Raw genomic sequence first — 11170 nt, 5'->3', positions numbered from 1 at the left:
CAGATGTAAGTTTTCTCTTAATCATAACACCCTCCATGTCACTGCATATGCTACTTTAGAATATGCCTCAGTCAAAATTTTAAGGTTTCACCATCAATACAGAAAAGTATGCCAGTGTATACAGCAGCAAATTGATGATCCTATTTGTCCATTTTAAACAAGCGAATGGCTACACGTCAGTCAACTGAAAACGAATTTGTGCCTAGTCGATTTTTCTTGTTCTATCTGAACTGTTGGATCAAGATCCAATGGATCCTGCATCGCCTTCTAGCTCGAACCAATGTGCACTATTCTGTGCGACTTGCGGTAAACGTCTTAGCCTTCCTGGCCGACGTGCTTCGTGTTATATAGTTGGGGTGCAAGCCCAGATATGCGTACAGGTTGTTTGAGAGATACATCTTGGAGGAGAAGAGTACAAGAGATAAGAAGATAAAGATTACATGAGTATCTAGTCTAACTACTACTCCGGTTAGCAAGGATCTCCTCTTGACGTACGCAGAGTACATGCACGAAGCCATATCACGTTGTTTAACACCCTCCCTTAATCACAACTTCATCAAGTTAAGATTATGCTTGAAGTCTTCAAAACTTCTTGTGGGAAGAGCTTTGGTAAAACCATCTGCAACTTGGTCTTGAGAGTGAATGAACCGAATATCCAAAAGTTTACTTGCAACTCTTTCTCGAACGAAGTGAAAATCTATCTCAATATGTTTAGTTCTAGCATGAAAAACTGGATTTGCTGATAAATAGGTAGCACCTAGATTGTCACACCACAAACATGGAGCTCTAGTGCTTTTCATACCTAGTTCCTTTAAAATTGACTGCACCCATATGATCTCTGCTGTTGCATTTGCCAACGCTTTGTACTCTGCCTCTGTACTGGATCTTGAAACCGTGGCTTGCTTCCTTGCACTCCAAGATATCAAATTAGATCCAAAGAATACTGCAAAGCCACCAGTTGAGCGTCTGTCATCTAGACACCCAGCCCAGTCTGAGTCGGAGAAGGCACTGATAAGTGTAGAGGATGACTTGCTGAAGTTTAAGCCAATGCTCAATGTAGTTTTCACATATCTTACTATACGTTTTGCAGCAGTCATATGAACAGTGGTGGGTGCATGGAGAAACTGACACACCTTGCTAACAGCAAAGGAGATATCTGGTCTGGTCAGTGTCAAGTATTGAAGTGCACCTACCAGGCTTCTGTATTTTGTACTATTTTCTAAACTCAGAAGCTCCCCTTCAGTAAGAGACAATTTTTCTGTGCTAGATAAAGGAGTAGGTGCAGACTTACAACTTTGCAAACCAGCCTTTTTCACTAAGTCTGTTGCATACTTTTCTTGAGAGAGGTGAAGACCATCCTTGTGTTGCTTGACCTCAATACCAAGAAAATAATGTAGATCTCCTAGATCCTTGAGAGCAAATTCTGCACTCAAATCCTTCAACGGTGCTGTTATTGCTTTATCAGATGAGCTTGTCACAATTATATCATCAACATATATGAGAACAAAAATGGATACACTTGACTTGTTGTAAATAAACAGTGAAGTGTCAGACTTCGAAGGAACAAAACCAAGTGCTTGCATCTTTTTACTGAGGCAAGAATACCATGCTCTTGGCGCCTGCTTCAGTCCATACAATGCCTTGTCAAGCTTGCACACATGAAGTGGTGCACGTGCATTTACAAACCCAGGTGGTTGTTTCATGTAAACCTCTTCTTCCAGAACACCATGGAGGAACGCGTTATGTACATCTAGCTGATGTAGACTCCATCCCCTGGACACAGCAATGGACAAAACAAGACGAATAGTAGCAGCTTTTACAACTGGACTAAACGTGTCCTCATAGTCAATACCATACCGTTGTTTGAAGCCCTTCGCAAAAAGTCTAGCTTTGTAACGGTCAATGGTTCCATCAGCTTTCCTTTTTATCCTAAAGACCCACTTATAGTCAATAAGATTTTTACCTCGTTGTGGAGGAACCAAGTGCCATGTTCTGTTTTTCTTAAGTGCCACAATTTCATCCTGCATCGCTTTTCTCCAACGTGCATCACCCATGGCTTCTTCAATAGTATTGGGTTCTCCTGGTTCACCTATAAAACACACCAGCCCATATTTTGTAACATGTTTATAATCAATAGGTTTAATTACCCCTTTGTTGTAGTCGTGTTTGACGTGGAGTAGCAACAGGAATTTCTGCAGAGAGCTCCGGCACAGAGGATCCCAAGTCTGGATCTGGTTGATCCTCTCCTGATCTCGAGGAGGATCTGTGCAGAACTCCAGAACCCGCAGCGTCGGCAGGTGGTGTCGGGTCCCGATCTTCTGTGGTCGTGGACCGCGGTGACCGCGGTGCGAGCGACGGGTTTGCCACAGAGGATCTGGGCCTGAGCGCGTCATCATCGCCCAATGATTGCCTGGGCCCCGGGTTGACAGGATCGGCCCCCGCGTCCGCCTGACGGGCCGTGGCGCGCCGCATGTACACGCGCAGTTGGGCGCTTTGCTGGACGCGGCTTGAGCCAGTACCAGCCTGCCGCCTGTCGGCCGCGGATTCATTTGCGCGAGGGGAGGCGCGGTGGCCCGCCAGGCTCTGTCGCGTGGCTGTCACGGACTCGCCCGTGCACCCTCCTGCGCCTGGCGTAGCTGGCGCGGAAGGTTCGATGTCAGACGCAGATCCCGAAGAAGATCTGCTGCGCTGCTGCAGCACCTGACCCGATCCCGGGGAGGATATGTCCCCCGAACCAGGACACATGAAATAAGGGCCTGCCGCCGCTCCATTTTCTTCATTATTTTCTGCGATTTTGACACCGCTGTTTTCTGCATCATCACAAGACTCGTGGAGATTATCAGTAGGGTTAGTCAACATATGATCATCACAATTTGTAACACCCCCTTAATCATAGCCAGAGACATGAGATGGTAGAAGCAAGATTTCCTTGCAAAGTAGCGCACCGGCGTTAGGATGAAGATCAGAAAAAGGAAACTTTGTCTCATCAAAAACAACATCACGTGAGATATACACCCGGCCGGTGGAGATGTCAAGGCACTTGACGCCTTTGTGTTGGGCACTGTAGCCAAGAAAAGCACATTGTTTTGATCTAAGCATGAGTTTGCGATTATTGTAAGGGCGGAGATTTGGCCAACAAGCATAGCCAAAGACACGGAGGGATGTGTAGTCGGGTTTGACATGGAGAAGGCGTTCCATAGGTGTTTCATTGTTGATGACACAGCTAGGTAGCATGTTGATGATGTGGACAGCCATAAGAAACGCCTCGTCCCAAAACTTGAGAGGCATAGAAGCTCCTACTAGGAGGGCCGAACCGACCTCAACAATGTGCCTATGCTTACATTCGGCTGACCCGTTTTCTTGGTGAGCGTGTGGGCATGATACATGGTGAGATATGCCTATGCTTTGGAAGAAGGAATTGAGTTTCTCGTATTCCCCTCCCCAATCGGATTGGACAACTATAATCTTGTTGTCAAACTTTCTTTCAACAAGTGCTTGAAAGTTTTTAAAGACTTGAAACACATCGGACCTCTTCTTAAGAAGATAAATCCATGAGAACTTGCTATAGTCATCAATGAAACTCACATAGTATGTGTGTCTGCCAACAGAAGAGGGAGCAGGGCCCCAAACATCAGAAAAGATTAATTGCAACGGTTTAGTGGAGACACTAGTGGATATGGGATATGGTAATTGATGACTTTTAGCATACTGACATGAATCACAAATAGTTTCAATAGTGCGCTCACCAACAAACAGGAGCTTATTTCTCCTAAGTAATTTTTCAACCAAAGAAAAAGAGGCATGTCCTAAACGATCGTGCCATCGTGTGGACGAAAGCTTGATAGCACCACAAGCTTGTTTATTGAATCTTCTAAACTCCGGAATCAACGGGTAGAGCCCTCGAACACATCTACCTCGATAGAGAACTTTCTTCATTGCCTGATCCTTAATCAAAAAGAAATAAGGATGAAACTCGAGAAAAACATGATTGTCAATAGCAATTCTATGAACAGATAGAAGATTTTTGTGTGCACTAGGAACATGCAGAATTCTTTTGAGATGTATTTTGCGTTTAGGGGTATTAAAAATTGAATGACCAATGTGACGTATGCCCATACCTTCACCGCTGGCCGTGTGGATTTGATCTTTTCCACGATACTTCTCCTTCATGGTGACCTTCTCAAGCTCGTTGGTGATGTGGTTGGTGGCTCCGCTATCGACATACCAGTTCGTGTCGATTCCGTAGGAACCATCGGCAGCCGTGGCAACTTTTTCTTCGTCTTGCGAGGAGTCACCATCATCATCTTCGTAGCGGTACCAACAGTCCTTCGCCGTGTGGCTGGGCTTGCCACAAATTTGGCAGCGAGGGAAGTCCGGGCGTGATCTGTTGGAGCCGCCACCACGGCGCCCTCATGAGCCAGAGCGTCCGCCGCCACAAGTGTTGTTGGAGTAGCCGCCGCCGTCGGATCCAAACCTCCCCTTGCCACGAGAGGAAGAACGAGAGCGAGAGCCGCCACCGCGGCCTCTGGAGACGGAGTTTGCCGAGGACTTGAAGCCGCCACCGGAGCCGTGGTACTGCGCCATGCGCTGATCAAAATTGCTAAGCATGGCAAAGAGCTCGTCAAGGGTTACCGGAGTGACGCGAGCGTCCAAGGCAGAGACGAGGGGCTGATAATCTTGGTCCAGCCCGTGGATGATGTAGGATATGAGCTCATCATCCTAGATTGGTTTTCCCGTCGCGGCGAGCTCATCAGCGAGCCCCCTCATGGCGGCGAAGGAGGACACCGATTGGTTGCCCTTCTGCGCGTTGATCAGCGCCGTGCGGATGTTGTTGACGCGGCTGAGTGACTGCGACGAGAACATGCTCGCCAGCGCCACCTAGAGTTCCCGCGCCGTGGTGATCGCAGTCACCGTGACGAGCACCTCCTTGGAGAGGTGTTGGAGTAGATATCCAAGGACCTGCTGATCCTCCTTCACCCAGAGCGGATGGAGAGGATTCGGCCCCTCGGTTTCCTTCCCAGGGCATCTTTGGTGACGTGGGTTTTGGCCGGCTCGGTCGACGTGCCGTCGACGTAGTGGAAGACGCCGGCGCCCCGCAGTTGCGGCGTGATCTGTGTCTGCCACAGGATGTAGTTGGTGCGGGAGAGTTTCTCCGTGACTCCTCCGCTGAGGGTTGGCTGGAAGGAGGAGGTGGAGGAAGACATGCTGCCCACTTTGGTGGAGATGGATTGGCTAGGGTTTAGGGAAGAAGATGGCTCTGTATACCATGTGCGACTTGCGGTAAACGTCTTAGCCTTCCTGGCCGACGTGCTTCGTGTTATATAGTTGGGATGCAAGCCCAGATATGCGTACAGGTTGTTTGAGAGATACATCTTGGAGGAGAAGAATACAAGAGATAAGAAGATAAAGATTACATGAGTATCTAGTCTAACTACTCCTCCTTCGGTTAGCAAGGATCTCCTCTTGACGTACGCAGAGTACATGCACCAAGCCATATCACGTTGTTTAACATATTCATCTTCTTCCTTTGATAGCCGCTGATCCAGCCCGGGCCAAACCGCATGTTCTATCTAAACCCATTGGATCAAGATCCAACGGATCCTCCACCGCCCGCGACCGCATCGCCACCCCGCCCTCCACTCGACCTCCCCCACCGCCGTGCTTGCCGTCGCACCTGGCCATCCCTCTAAGCCCCGCCGACCTCCAGTTGCGGCGCCGGCAGCCCCTGCCCCCTAAGATAGACACCGAGGCACTGCTTCCTCAATGAACTTGCACCCCCCATCCTTAAGATAGACAACGAGGCGCTACTTCCTCGGCGAACCGACGTCCTCGTTGCTCCGCGCGCCTCCGCCGCTGTTGCTTCCTTCATTTGGGAATGGACTCGTAATACTCTGTTTTACTTGGAGAAACATACATAAATTGAGGGTCAATGTGTAACCTTCAAGATCGTGTGTTCAAACCAACATGTATTGTGAGCTCAACAAAGAAAGGTTGTATATCAATGGAACTGTTTCTTAGTTGAAATTCGGGTGCTTATTGATAAAATTGTGTGCAGAAGCCTGCAGGTGTATCTGCACTGCATGACCAAGTTGCAGTTGGCAGCTGACCAAACAAAATAGTTTTGCAGCAGTACAGTCTAGAGACAACGTGAAATGTATCCAGAATGACTTCATGAGAAATAAAAGCTATGAAATGGGATAAGAATATAATTTAGGTTGGCCATGGATGCGGTGAGTATCAAACTGCGGAAAAGTACGGAGTTATTTTTAGGTTTATTCCTGGTATATCTCCTTTAGTTGCTGCTTGTTTTTGTCAGATTACAGTATTCGGTAACGAGAGCCATGCAAAAAGTGAAAAAGGGAATATATTCTGTTGCATTACAGAACTAGATATCCAAATGCTGATCATTTATGCCTTTCAGAAATGCGGTAAATATGCTGTCTTCTGCCGCGTGATGGAAATGGCTTGGAACCTATATACAATGCAAAGATAAGAGATCTCACAATTATTGATTTGACAGTAAGAACAAATTTGGGCCTATTCGTGGCATATTTCATCTGCTCTTGCAGTAAGAGTGGGCATGCATGGAATGCTAGGGACTTCAAAAGCAAATCGCCTTTATGTCATGTTGTAAGGCTCGAGTCCTCAAAATATTTCAAAGATTCATGTTAAGTATCCCAAGATCTAGCTATTGGTATTTTTTTTCAAAGTAAAATTAAATTTAAAAACTTACATTCAAGAATCAAAACTAGAGAATTTAAACTTAACAAAGTGTCAACGTGGATATAAAGTTGGAGGAGGCAAAAAGATGGCGTATTCCTTGGCATATTATAGCCACCGTTCTACTCAAACTGTTACGTTAACTTGTTTGAAGAGAATTCATCATCGATCCAAATTCACAACAAAAACGGCATCCCAATAATAGTACGGTATGTCGTCATTCAAAAAGGATCTTGTTCCCATTCACCATCTTCAAAACTGAAACGCATAGAGAACCAAAACAATCCGTTTATACTCGGTATATATATTACAACTGACCTTGTTATCTAGCTATTAGCATCTTCAGTAGTGAACCAAAGCGACAAGGAGAACCACCGGTATGGCTAACGTGGAGTGCTTGCCTGCAACGCCTACCAGTCACAAATGTTGTTCGTGGCACGAAGCTCCGGCTCCTACAAGAATAGATGCAGTACTTGATACCACTGCTAGGTTCTTCATCTAACAGCATCTCAGAAATGCAGTTGATGTGTATCCAACTATCCGCAGTGCAGCGGTGAGGTGAGGTGGTATAATCCTGCAAAGTGTAGCCATGATTGATATCTTGCTGAGAGAGAGGCACAAAATCTTGCATGAAATTGGTGCCCACCTAAGAATGTGCCTTCCAGTATTAATTAACTCCATGTCTATGTCTATGAGTACTCATGCAAGCCTATGGGATGGGGATTAGGACGAGATAAGGAGAGGAATATGAAAGTTACTTTCTTGGCTGCTTCAAGTGGTACTATTGCTGCTTCTTGTCAGTGCCAGCCAGTGTTAGGAATCTGAAACGATTTGGGAATCCTATACTGCTGAAGGCCGGATGACGAATTCATACTGTCCATGTATATATGTGGTGCTGGGTCATAATTAAATTAGCTACAGGGTTTGGCGTGTCGATCGGCGAAGGAAGCCGAGGAACATGTTGCGGACTGAGTTTGATACCCACAAGTAGGCATGTCGATTTGCATTAGGTAAAGTGGCATTTCCTGAAGAACAGATTCAGATATGCTGCCTATTGGGACAACACTAGCCAAAGCATGGACTGATATGCTGCCTACTTTTTTCCATGTGAATTTTGTTTATTTTTCTTCGGAGCTTAGCCTTTTCGCCCTCCCAAAATAATTAGGTAAAGGGTCATTAGTCCTATGATTAGTATTTTCACAGGGTGTCCTTCAAAACAGGTCTTAAATCAGTAAGGTAGCTTTTTTTTTTCTCTTGAGAATACTTCTTTACTACTAGTACATCCTCATTTCATTTCCTTGGCATCAGATGCCAAATTCTGTCAGCCCACTCAAACTATATGCGAGTTATGCATGCATGCATGAAGATCGATCTCCCAGTTAACAGAAAAAATAAATCTGATCTAAAGTTGAGAAAGGCGACGATGCGCCGCGTCGTTTACCATCTCTTGAGCTGGACCTTGCCAATCGAATGCTTTGTGGAAAGTAAAAGAGGCTTCAAATCAACAAGTCAGTGATGTCATAGATTGCCTCCAATATGTCTCAAGAACACGGTAGGTCTAGCGGCTACTTGTCGGAAGGTCAGTGTTTCATGGCGGTTTCGCTCACTTGAAGCACTACAAGGATGTCAAAGGCTATCACATTCATTAAACTAAACAAGAGAGATAGATTGAAACCTGTGAGAAGCCTGGAAATCATACGGATCTCATGTAAGTTAAAGATTTCACCATCATCACCATGAATCCATGATGCCATGTTGGAACTAAAAAAGGTAGTAGTTGAGACATATACTTTCTAGCCCTCCGATCTTCATCAGAGGGACAAGAAATTGCTGCACAGAAAGTAGAATTGCACCTGCAGTAGACAAGAGTATCTTCAGGGTATAAAGAGGAGATAGCAACCATATCCATGATGTGTTCTTTTGCACTGATAGTGGGGGAGAGGAAGAAAAGAAAATGCCATAAGACTCGGACCAGCAATAGCACAAATCAGGATTGCATTGTACTAGATGGCTCAAGAAACTGATTGGATCATGTCACTCAAATCTGTCTCAGGGGATGCAGTGTCATCCCATTTTATATTATCTAGAATTTCTTTCCCCAAGCCTTTTGGTTGTTATGAATCCTTCGATAAAACAGCTCCAGGGTAATAATGCTCTGTTGTTGTCGTTATATACCTTCCATCACAAGCTCACAACCAGGTGACATACGGTGCATGTGATTGTGACTTTTGCTCACTAACACAACATGGCTGAAATCGCTATCTGAAATCCCCAAAATTTTCTATCATTAGATTTACCGAGGTGGAGAAAAAGGCTCCGTCATCATTCTGCTAGAAAAGAAGTCACTTTTCATGATAAACCACATCTGAGGTGCCGAGCGCTGATAGGTTGGTACGAATAGTGGTTTACCCCCTCTCCCACCTGGGGTCGAAAGCGGGTGTCCGACTCCTTTGAAGTGATTGCTAAAGCTCTTTGCCTAACCTTGGCCTCAAACATTACAATCTTGTTACCAACAATGTTAGATGATACCCTACGCGATGCTATCGGAATTCGTCACAATATATTTCGATGAGATTTAGTTGAAAGAAACATGGATATTTAGATCACTAATATGATAACTGAAACTGAAAATATATGTGATTTATTGTATTTGATAATTGTATAGTTATATTTTTGTTGAATATAGAGTAGCATAAAAGAAAGGAAACGACTTAGGCTTTTCCCTTGCGTGTTTTCATGTTTTAACAGAATGAAAATAAGTTATTGGAGATCACCTATTTTGTTGAATATATTTTTGTTGAATATAGAGTAGCATAAAAGAAAGGAAACGACTTAGGCTTTTCCCTTGAGTATTTGAAACATGGATACTAGGGTTGTGAAATAAAGAAGAGATCACATCTTGGTGAGCACAGACGCACTATGTTAGTCAATATAGTTATGTATAAATGATGTTCTTTATGAGAAAGTATTTCTCTTTTTGAAAACAAATGAGAAAGTATTTCTAGGTTATCCACAAGTATTCACAGCAGCAAAAACCTTCTAAACCTATGCATGTTATCTACATGTATACACACTGGTTACGCTCCACAGATGATAGAATAATAATTTGGGCTGGTTGGGCCATAATTGAGAGTTTGTTTTCTAAGGTGGAACATATTCCACTATCTTAGAAACTTTTTCCGAGAATATTACCCTGATGTTCTAAGGTGGAACAGCACCGCTAGAAATGCAATTCCCTTATTATACCCAACAACTGCTTTCAAGTCAGTGTTATTTTTCCTTGAAATAAATCGAGCAGAAAAACTTGGTAAGTTGCAAACTCACACCAAGCTAGACCTCTTTAGAGATTGCAATTCGGATATATTTGTCAATGCAGGATGGCTTTCATGATGACCACCTTGCTACCCATTGAGGTACACCTCTATTGGTTGTGAGGGCAGCCCTTCCTGGTGCATGAGAATATCCAATCACATATTCCCTCAGGTGAAAAGTCACCCTGCCGAAAAGTTGAAAGAGCTCTCCCTCTCTCTGTGTGGTCTATGGACCCTAAGATTTGCACTGTTTTCCTTTTACTGACATCTTGACGCTGACAGGATTAAGCCATCCTAGTCCTAAGGCCTATAGGGCACTCAAAATTGCTCTCAGTTAAGATGACTAGTCCAAAAGTTTTTTTCAAACATCCTTTATTAAACTCTTTCTCGAAACATCCTTTATCTATCCCTTTTACCTACCAAAAGTTACATTGCCAACCACTTACTCTTAGCATCATTGTTCCTAACTGCAATCCTGGTAAGTAAATAGACTGAATCAGTAAAATATGAACCACGTGAATCTTGTATACTCATGTGTTCTTCACATACGCAACTGCAATGAAACATATCCTGATTGGCACAAATTATGGTCTGCCTAATATTTGGCTACTTACCAAATTTGTCATTTGTTCCAGAATCTAGGTAGAAAAAGGCAGCTGATCATGGACAAGATATATAAAGATATTAAAGGTATATCAGAGAAATTCTAGGAGAGATAGACACAATCTTCTGTTGGGGAAATTTGAAGCAGTTGTTGCTTAATTAACACCAAGGATTTTGCTTTTGCTGTCCACTCTCTGACGACCACCCTACTAAACGGCTTTGTCGAAATAGCAGGATATCATTTTAAAGTTGCAAAGCAGAGTTATCATCTTCTTTCTGGGATACACTTTAAAATTCCATTGTCAATAATTTGTTTAAAAGGATTCCAACCCTTCATTTTCAACTAAAAGCAAAGCTGTGTGTGTTTAATTTTATAATCCGCTTAGGGTGCATCTTAGGAGAGGACATCCTGACAGCTGAGCTGTGCATTTGAGTCCCTTCTCGGAAATCTGATAAAACTGGAATGAGACAAACAAGATTAGCATGGCCCATGCCCAGGAATAACCTGCACATATCAAGAAAAAAACGTATGCATT

General features: G+C 44.1%; 1 non-coding gene and 1 pseudogene across 1 annotated transcript; one reads left to right on the top strand and one right to left on the bottom strand.

Annotated features, from left to right (window-relative positions):
* Positions 1–4589: 4589 nt before the first annotated feature.
* Positions 4590–4728, bottom strand: LOC123171737 (uncharacterized; annotated as a pseudogene).
* A 6339-nt stretch (positions 4729–11067) lies between these two features.
* Positions 11068–11170, top strand: LOC123171660 (U6 spliceosomal RNA). The gene has a single exon (XR_006485341.1). It is a non-coding gene; the product is annotated as a U6 spliceosomal RNA (small nuclear RNA).

This window comes from Triticum aestivum, chromosome 7D (assembly GCF_018294505.1).
Source record: "Triticum aestivum cultivar Chinese Spring chromosome 7D, IWGSC CS RefSeq v2.1, whole genome shotgun sequence".
NCBI lineage: Eukaryota > Viridiplantae > Streptophyta > Magnoliopsida > Poales > Poaceae > Triticum > Triticum aestivum.
The sequence above is the reverse complement of the archived record's forward strand: the minus strand, read 5'-3'. Positions and strand labels throughout refer to the sequence as shown.